Source organism: Tripterygium wilfordii, chromosome 1 (assembly GCF_013401445.1).
Source record: "Tripterygium wilfordii isolate XIE 37 chromosome 1, ASM1340144v1, whole genome shotgun sequence".
Lineage (NCBI taxonomy): Eukaryota > Viridiplantae > Streptophyta > Magnoliopsida > Celastrales > Celastraceae > Tripterygium > Tripterygium wilfordii.
The window spans coordinates 4333954-4342010 of record NC_052232.1 but is presented as its reverse complement, the minus strand read 5'-3'; positions in this window follow the sequence as shown (position 1 = coordinate 4342010).

Here is an 8057-nt window from a genome sequence, read left to right as displayed (position 1 = left end):
GATGATGGGCCATTACGTTTATAACCAAAGTAAGCAGAACAATTTTAGTTATCTAAAGAAAATTAAAACAAAGGGCATGTCACCCATATGCCTGGGATTAAAGAAAAACTCTATTCCAAATTAAAACAAATGGCATGTCACCCACATGCCTGGGATTAAATAAAAATTGTATTCCAAATTAAAACAAATGGCATGTCACCCACATGCCTGGGATTAAAGAAAAACTCTATTCCAAATTAAAACAAATGACATGTCACCCACATGCCTGGGATAACAAGAACTCTAACCTTTTTACAAGGGGATGATATCTTTGTCGGCCACTTCACTGTGAGCAAATATGAGCAATAAAGGACGCTACACGCTGCAGCCATTACAATAAAAAATTGTCATGATTGAGCATAAAAAAAATACAATTAGGGGCTAATAATAATATCAAGGCAGATTCAAAGGTCAATTGTAATTAAAACCTGACAATGCGGCAGAAGCATACACAAACACACAGTAGGAAATTGAAGTATACCTCATCAATATGACTAAATTCTATACAAAATCGCGAGCTAGAATCAGAAATGCGATGCTTCTTCTTCCCCACTTTAGGCTCTGTTCGAGTAACCATTGACCTGGAATTCGGCTTTGAATAACTTCGTCAGTCTTTCGCTTGCCTTAACAGAGGATCCCTACTTGCTTGATACGAAAGAGAACAAGAACTTCACTCATACTGAAATACTTCAATCGATGAACTCCTTGCTGCATAAGCATCGATGCTCGAGGAAGAAAGAGCGGGATGAGTGCCAAGTGCCAACTAAAACTACTAATGCTAATGGAAGCCCCTTTCTTGCTCCTGCAACTCTCGAACTAGAGGAAGGAAAGCGCCCACCTACGGAAGAAGCGAGGACGGGAATCTTGTACTGATTTAAGCCAAGGAGCAAAAGCCAAGGAGCATAGGAATTAGGATGAGCAGCCGCACTAGAGGGTGGAGGTGGAAGTGGAATGGAATCTCGCACGGCAAAAGCAAGCTATTGTGGAAAAGTCGAATTCTGGAACATTCAAAAGCCAAGGTGAATCAGGTTACTGTGAAGCAGTGAAGGGCTGAAGGGCTTCTTAGATGGTCATGGGTTATCATTCATGGGCCTTGGTTTATTAAGAATTGGGAGAGAAATTGAATTGGGAGAGAAATTGATAGTGGACCTTAGTTTATTAACTCATAACTTGTATAATAAGAAAGAGAATAACTAATGGGCCTAGCCTCTATTTATGTATATATATATGTATAAGCATATTTTTTTAAAAAACAAAAATATGCACTGGGCTACAGCCCAGTGCAGTCCCCCCCCCTTGATCTCAATCCACTTTGAGCTCCATCTGGTAGTGCCCACATTGACCACCGCATTCTCCATCTCGTTCCACTTTGGGTTCTCGACAAGATTTTGCGTGGGTACCGAAGTTGTGCGCAAGAACTAGTGCCCAGATCTTGGTTAGTGACAGCATCGGGAGCACACCCACGAACTAGTTATAATCTCATATCCAAATTTGATTTGCATTCGTGGTACACTTTATTTTTTTTTGTATCAAAAAGCGTGTAATTGAAATGTTAAATTTAAGATCTAATTAGATGATATAATTGTCTTTAAATAGAGCGTATCTGCATTTCACATTTATACAATTCTCATGGATTCTGAATTTGATGTTGCATCTGAAGGAGAGTTGCGTTCTTCTTCATCCAATGAGCACACATATGTTCCTCAAGTAGTGTTTTAAAAAAATCCCAAAATTAGACAAGAGTTTGATTCATTACTCGATTCTCTAAACTATTACAATGAATATGCTAGATTGGCTGAATTTAGTGTCCGAATGTCTTCTACTAAGAGAAACAAAGCTAATGAAATTATTAGAAAGGAATTTGTTTGCTTAAAAGAAGGGATTCAAGATGAAGGGAGATCAATTTCTAATTGTGTCAGAAAACGTGGTTTAATTAGGGAAGGTTGCAAGGCAAAGATTAGTATTGTGAAGTCAAAACATAAGCCAGTTTTTGTTGTTTTGCAATTTTTTGAGATCCACGATTACATATTTACAACACCAAGGAACGTACATAAGTTAATGTCTCTTTTTCAATGTCAAATGTGAAAAAGGCATTAACACAACAATTTGATGCAACTAATGTGCCCATACATAAGCATATTAGCATTTTGGAGATACAAGTTGGAGGTATAGAAAATATTGGGTGTATTATGAAAGATTTTTACAATGCTCGAAGAGATGAAGTCAAGTTGTATGCGGGTCATGATGCTCAGATGTTGTTTGAGTATTTTCAGCTTGAAAAAGGGAAAAAATTCTGAATATTTTTTCTCTATCAAAATGGATGATGAAAGCAAAGTCACTCATTATTTTTGGATTGATCCAGGATGTAGAAGAGCATATCATGCATTTGGAGATGTAGTAGTTTGTGACACTACGTACAACACTAACCATTATGGCATGATTTTTGCACCATTAGTAGGAGTGAATCATCATGGACGGAACATCACTCTTAGCATGTGCTTTTTTAACTGATGAAACAACATAATCTTTTTTATGGCTTCTGCATCAACTATTAGAAGCTAAGCCAACAGGTGCACCAAAAATGATTATTACTGATCAGAATCCTGCTATGAGTAAAGCTATTGCTGAGATATTTCCCAACACTTTGCATAGGTTGTGTATGTGGCATATCTTGAGCAAGTTTTTAGAAAAAATAGATGCAATCAAATTGAAAAAATACTACATTAACTTTCATAATTGCATATGGGACTCTGAGACCCCAACTGATTTTGAAGTAGCATGGACGAGGGTGATTGACTTGAGTGGTTTGTTTGAGAATGAGTGATTGAAAGGGCTGTGTGATATCCATTTCAAGTGGATTGCCGCCAACATTAATCGAATATTCTCTGCATATATATTTTTATTTGCTTGATACTAATTAAACATTTTCATTTGTATACAATGTTGTTGATGATGTCTAAAACAGGTCTGCCCTATCAGACGAATCAACCAGGTCAGACTGAGTTGGAATAGCATATCTCTTCCTTATTGGTGTAGTAACCGGATTTCGTCCGATCCGAAAAAGAAAAAAATAGGAAAAGAACACAAAAAATGCAAAAGCTCATTTCTTTGACCTATAAGCACATAGATATTCATAATCCCTTTCTTGGATCCTTAAATACTCAAATCTTGACCCAATAAGATCAAATCTTAGAAAATATCTAAAAATAAGAGAATTGTTTTAATCTTTTTATTGTTTTTGCTAGAAGAATGGAAAAGTAAAAAATAAGAAAGAAAAAGCCAAGAATAAAAAGAAGGAGACAAAGAGAGAAATGTGGCACAAATTGGGGAAAGAATAAAAAGAAAGAGACAAAGAGAGAAATGTGGCACAAATTAGGGAAAGAAAAAGAATAAAAAGAAAGAGACAAAGAGAGAAATGTGGCACAAATTGGGGAAAGAAAAAGAATAAAAAGAAGGAGACAAAGAGAGAAATGTGGCACAAATTGGGGAAAGAAAAATAATAAGAAGAGGGGAGAAGAGACTTTGGGGGAGGAAACAAAACAAAAAAAAAAAAGGAGAGGAAGAGAGGAGGCGTGAGAGAGAGGAAGAAAAAAAGGAGAGGCTTTGGCTTTTGGTGAAGAAAAACAAAAAAAGAAGAGAGGAAGAGAGGAAGAGAGGGGAGAGGAAGAAGAGAAGAAGAGAAGGAGAGAGGGGGAAAACCGATTCTTTGGATTTTTTTGGTAGAAGCTTCATACCCCTCATATCTTTCACTCAAGTATTGCTCTATTTACACTTGATTTCAATGTTTGATTCATTTTTAGCATCCTCGGATGTTGACTAAGAATAAACATGGTGTTTCTTGCATTCACCTTGGACATATGTGATGCTTGGGAGTGTTTTCGATACTAATATGTTGAGCCCTTTCTCTTTGCATTTTTTTTTTCTTCTATTTCTTGTTGGAAAAAGCGGGAGAGACCATATTTGGATTTGATTTTCTTGGTTTGGATACGTGTGAATCTCATAATGTGGTCTTGATTCGATTTAAATCTTGATTTACATTTGAGTATTCTATTTTTCCCTCTCTTTATGTTTGTTTTGTTGGACGAGGCTCGGGCTTGGATATTATTTGGACGAGTTGATGGAGGCTTGAGCAATTTCAAGATTTTGTTTGGTTTATTACAATTTGTGTATATTTGGCCCCCCATATTGTGTAATTTATCTTATTCATGTCGATTTGTATAATTTCGACATTTATTATTTGGATTATTTGTACAAGTGTGGATTATGAATATATAGGCTTAAAATTGAATATAGGTCATTTCAATTAAAGAAATCATAAGTTGATTTCATTTATTTGAATTACGAACCTTATTTGATTTCATTTATGAATTTGCCATAAGTTGGCAATAATAGGTTAAATTGATAGATGACACTTTTCCAAATAATCATTTATACCATAAGTTGGTATTTAAAATTAAACCTACCAAAAGTTGGTATGTCATTTTATCATTTATGCCATAAGTTGGTATTTAAAATTAAACCTACCAAAAGTTGGTAGGTCATTTTATCATTTATGCCATAAGTTGGTATTTAAAATTAAACCTACTAAAGTTGGTAGGGCATTTTATTAAATAAACCATAAGTTGGTATCTAAAATTAAACCTACCAAAAGTTGGTAGGACATTTTATCATTAACACCATAAGTTGGTGTTCAAAATTAAACCTACCAAAAGTTGGTAGGACATTTTATCGTTAACACCATAAGTTGGTGTTTTAAAATTAAATCTATCAAAAGTTGGTAGTGTGTCTCCAAATAAAAAAACTATCATAAGTTGATAGTAATATTACAATTTTTTTTAATGCTATCATAAGTTGATAGTATTCTTACAAATCTTTTCCCAAAACTATCATAAGTGGATAGTGTTATTTTAAACCTATTTTCAAATAAAAACTATCATAAATTGATAGTAATATTCCAAGCTTTTTTTTTCAAACACTATCATAAGTTGATAAGTGTGTTGAAAGTAATAATTCAAACTTTAACAATTACACCTTGCAAAGAGCAAGTTTCCATAAGATAGCCATTAGATTAATCCGGGTAACCGTTTTCAAACGGGAGTTGTGGGGTGCCTAACACCTTCCCCACACTCAATCGATCCCCGTACCCTTTTCTCTGGTTCGCAGGTCTTTTCGGTGTCCAATTGCACCTTAAATCAATTGGTGGCGACTCTAAACATTTTTCATCCTCCAACGCCGGTCCGCGTCGTGACCCCGGTTGCGACAACTGGCGACTCTGCTGGGGAAACCAGGTTTTTTTTAAACCTAAGAGGGTCAAGCCCATATGATTAAATTGATTGGCTACGGTTACTTCTTTTTGTATGATTAATTGTTTGTTTCCTTTATATGTTAGAGATGTTGATTTATTTTGTTGTGGTAAAGTATTTGTCATCTCATACATTTACACTCATTGTAGCCTACCACCCGGGCTCTACCTTTAGTATTAGAGAGGGTTGACCACTATTCTCGTGAGATTCCGTCTCCGCATGGATAGTGGAAGATATCCTCACCGGATCGACTTCCCTTAAAAGTTAAGAGAGGAGCTTTTGTCCCAATAGTTGGGATTTTAAAAGCAACATGATCTGGGACCTCGCGGAGTAGTTAGATAAACTTACCCCTGCACTTTATAAAGCCCTAGATCCATGGCCGAAACGTCCAGAAATTTAGGTTACCCCATGTAATGGCATGTTTTATTTTTGTGTGATTTATTCATTTGCAGCTGATGTTTTGTTGTACACATTCTTAATTGTAATTTCCATTACTGGTTTCCTTTCCCATGGAATTCACATAGGCACAGTCATTGCAATTTGGTTTGATAATATTGTCAAAACATCTTTCAATTGAAACAGGATGACGTCAAGGGTGTCCATATATGAAAAGGTGGACATCTATGACGTAAGAGATGAGTTGAGCAGAATGCAATCCGAGCATGGAGATAGTTTGAAAGAGGATGTCTTATTACCAAGGGTAATGAAGACAGAATTTCAGAGTCACACATTGCCACGTCTGATAAAGTTTATGGGCAAAGGAAAGCCCGCAGTTAAGCCTGGAGTTCTCAAAAAAATATGGTCTCATAGGGAGTCTGCTAAGGGTCGATACACCAGTGACATTGCTTCAAGCAGCCATTTCACATTGGGATCCGGCATATAGGTGCTTCACATTTGGGCAAATAGATTTCTCACCCACAATTGAGGAATATGCTCAGTTACTACAATTGGAGCCTCATAATACAAAAATGTATTACTTCCAGGAAAACATGTCAGCTGAAAAAATTATTGCCAAGATGTTAGGATGTGAGAGTGAGAATGTCAAGAGGATGGGTTCATTCAAAGGGAGCAAGTGGTGTTTTCCAATTGAGGAATTGATGAAATATGTGGAGGGAAAGCCGAAGACAACATTGAGACAGTCAGCATTGGCACTTGCAATATATGGAGCTATATTATTTCCTTGCACTCAAGGATATGTGGAAGGGAGAGTGATCAAGCTTTTCAATCAGGTAGATCGCGGTGTGAACCCAGTTCCTGCAATAATATGTGAAACGATTCGTTCTCTCAACTTTTGTCGCCGCAATATAAAAGCAAGGTTCAATGGATGTTCAGCTTTTCTCGGAATCTGGTTAGTAAGTCACATTAAATACTGTAGGGAGCTTGATTTTCCAAAGATCGGCTTTAAGGATCATACGCGGCCAGAAAGGAGACCGATATTGGAGTTCACAGAGGCAAAGTGGAAACCTGGCCACCCGAATATTGGAGAATGGGAAAAGATCTTGCAATCCCTGGATGTTCGCAGTGTAGAAGGAAAAGCACCTTGGTTTTTGCCTGACACATTTCTATATAGGTGTGGAGATTTTCCTTGGGTCCCTCTTTTAGGCCCGTGGGGAGCTATCAGTCAAGCACCATCATTAGTATTTAGGCAAATAGGGTCTAATCCTTGTATTCCAGCAACACATGGGTTGTTAGATCTTGATTTTTCTTATGATGATGGAGAAGATTTGGAGTTGATTGTACCTAGGGTACGAAAGATACTTCAAGCATGGAAAAATCTCAAGATTACGAATCGAGGCAAGCACACATCAGATGGTACACTAATTTACTTTAAATGGCATGAGAAGAGGAGCAAAACTATTTCTGAAGATCATATCCAAGGAGGAAATACCCATAAGGAAAGAACAAGGATACCTCAGAATATAGTAGGGGAAAATGAATTGAGGTTTCAAGGAAATGAGCATACGGGTCACAGAAGGAAAGGGCCTGACACTGAAGAAGTCGAGGACTTAACTGTGAAGAAGATTCCGAATTTAGAAGAAGCGTTACTGAGGATGACTCAAGAAGCCGAAAGCTATAAAAGGAAGTATGAGTTAACACAAGAAGAGCTCTCTCAAGCAAAGATACAAGAGATGGAGGAAATGAAAGAACTAGAAATGGTGAGTAAGAAGAGGAAGCAGTTGGAACAAAATAACCTACAAATGCAATTTGAACTCCAAAGGGCAAAAGTGGGGATGTCACATGCATTAGAGGAACTTAAAGCTTGGAAGTCCCAACACCAAAGAATTGAGCAAGCAAATGTCACAATGGAAGCAGCCATGAGAAGAACGAATGAAGAAATTAAGCGGCTAAGAGCGTTACATCAAGAGTTGCTAAACCATAACCGGATTGAGATGGTCAGGCTAGCAGATGAGAACAAGGCATTACTTGATGGACTTGTAGAGAATCGTGAGGCACGGTCTACGCTTACCCGTCAGATTGAGATAGCAATGTGCCAAGTGACAAAGTTGTCTGCATGGGCTATTGCCTTTGAGGAAGAAGCTGCAAAATTGAGCCAAGATGAAGTGCTTCAGGGGCCAGAATTCGGGAAAGTCCTACAATTCTTGGCCAATCTTCGCAAGGACCTAGAGATAATTGGAGTGCTCCAGCGTGGAGGGTTTCCAAACTAGGGATTAATTTTATTTTCAAGGCTATCATGTAAAAATAAAAGTCGCTTTA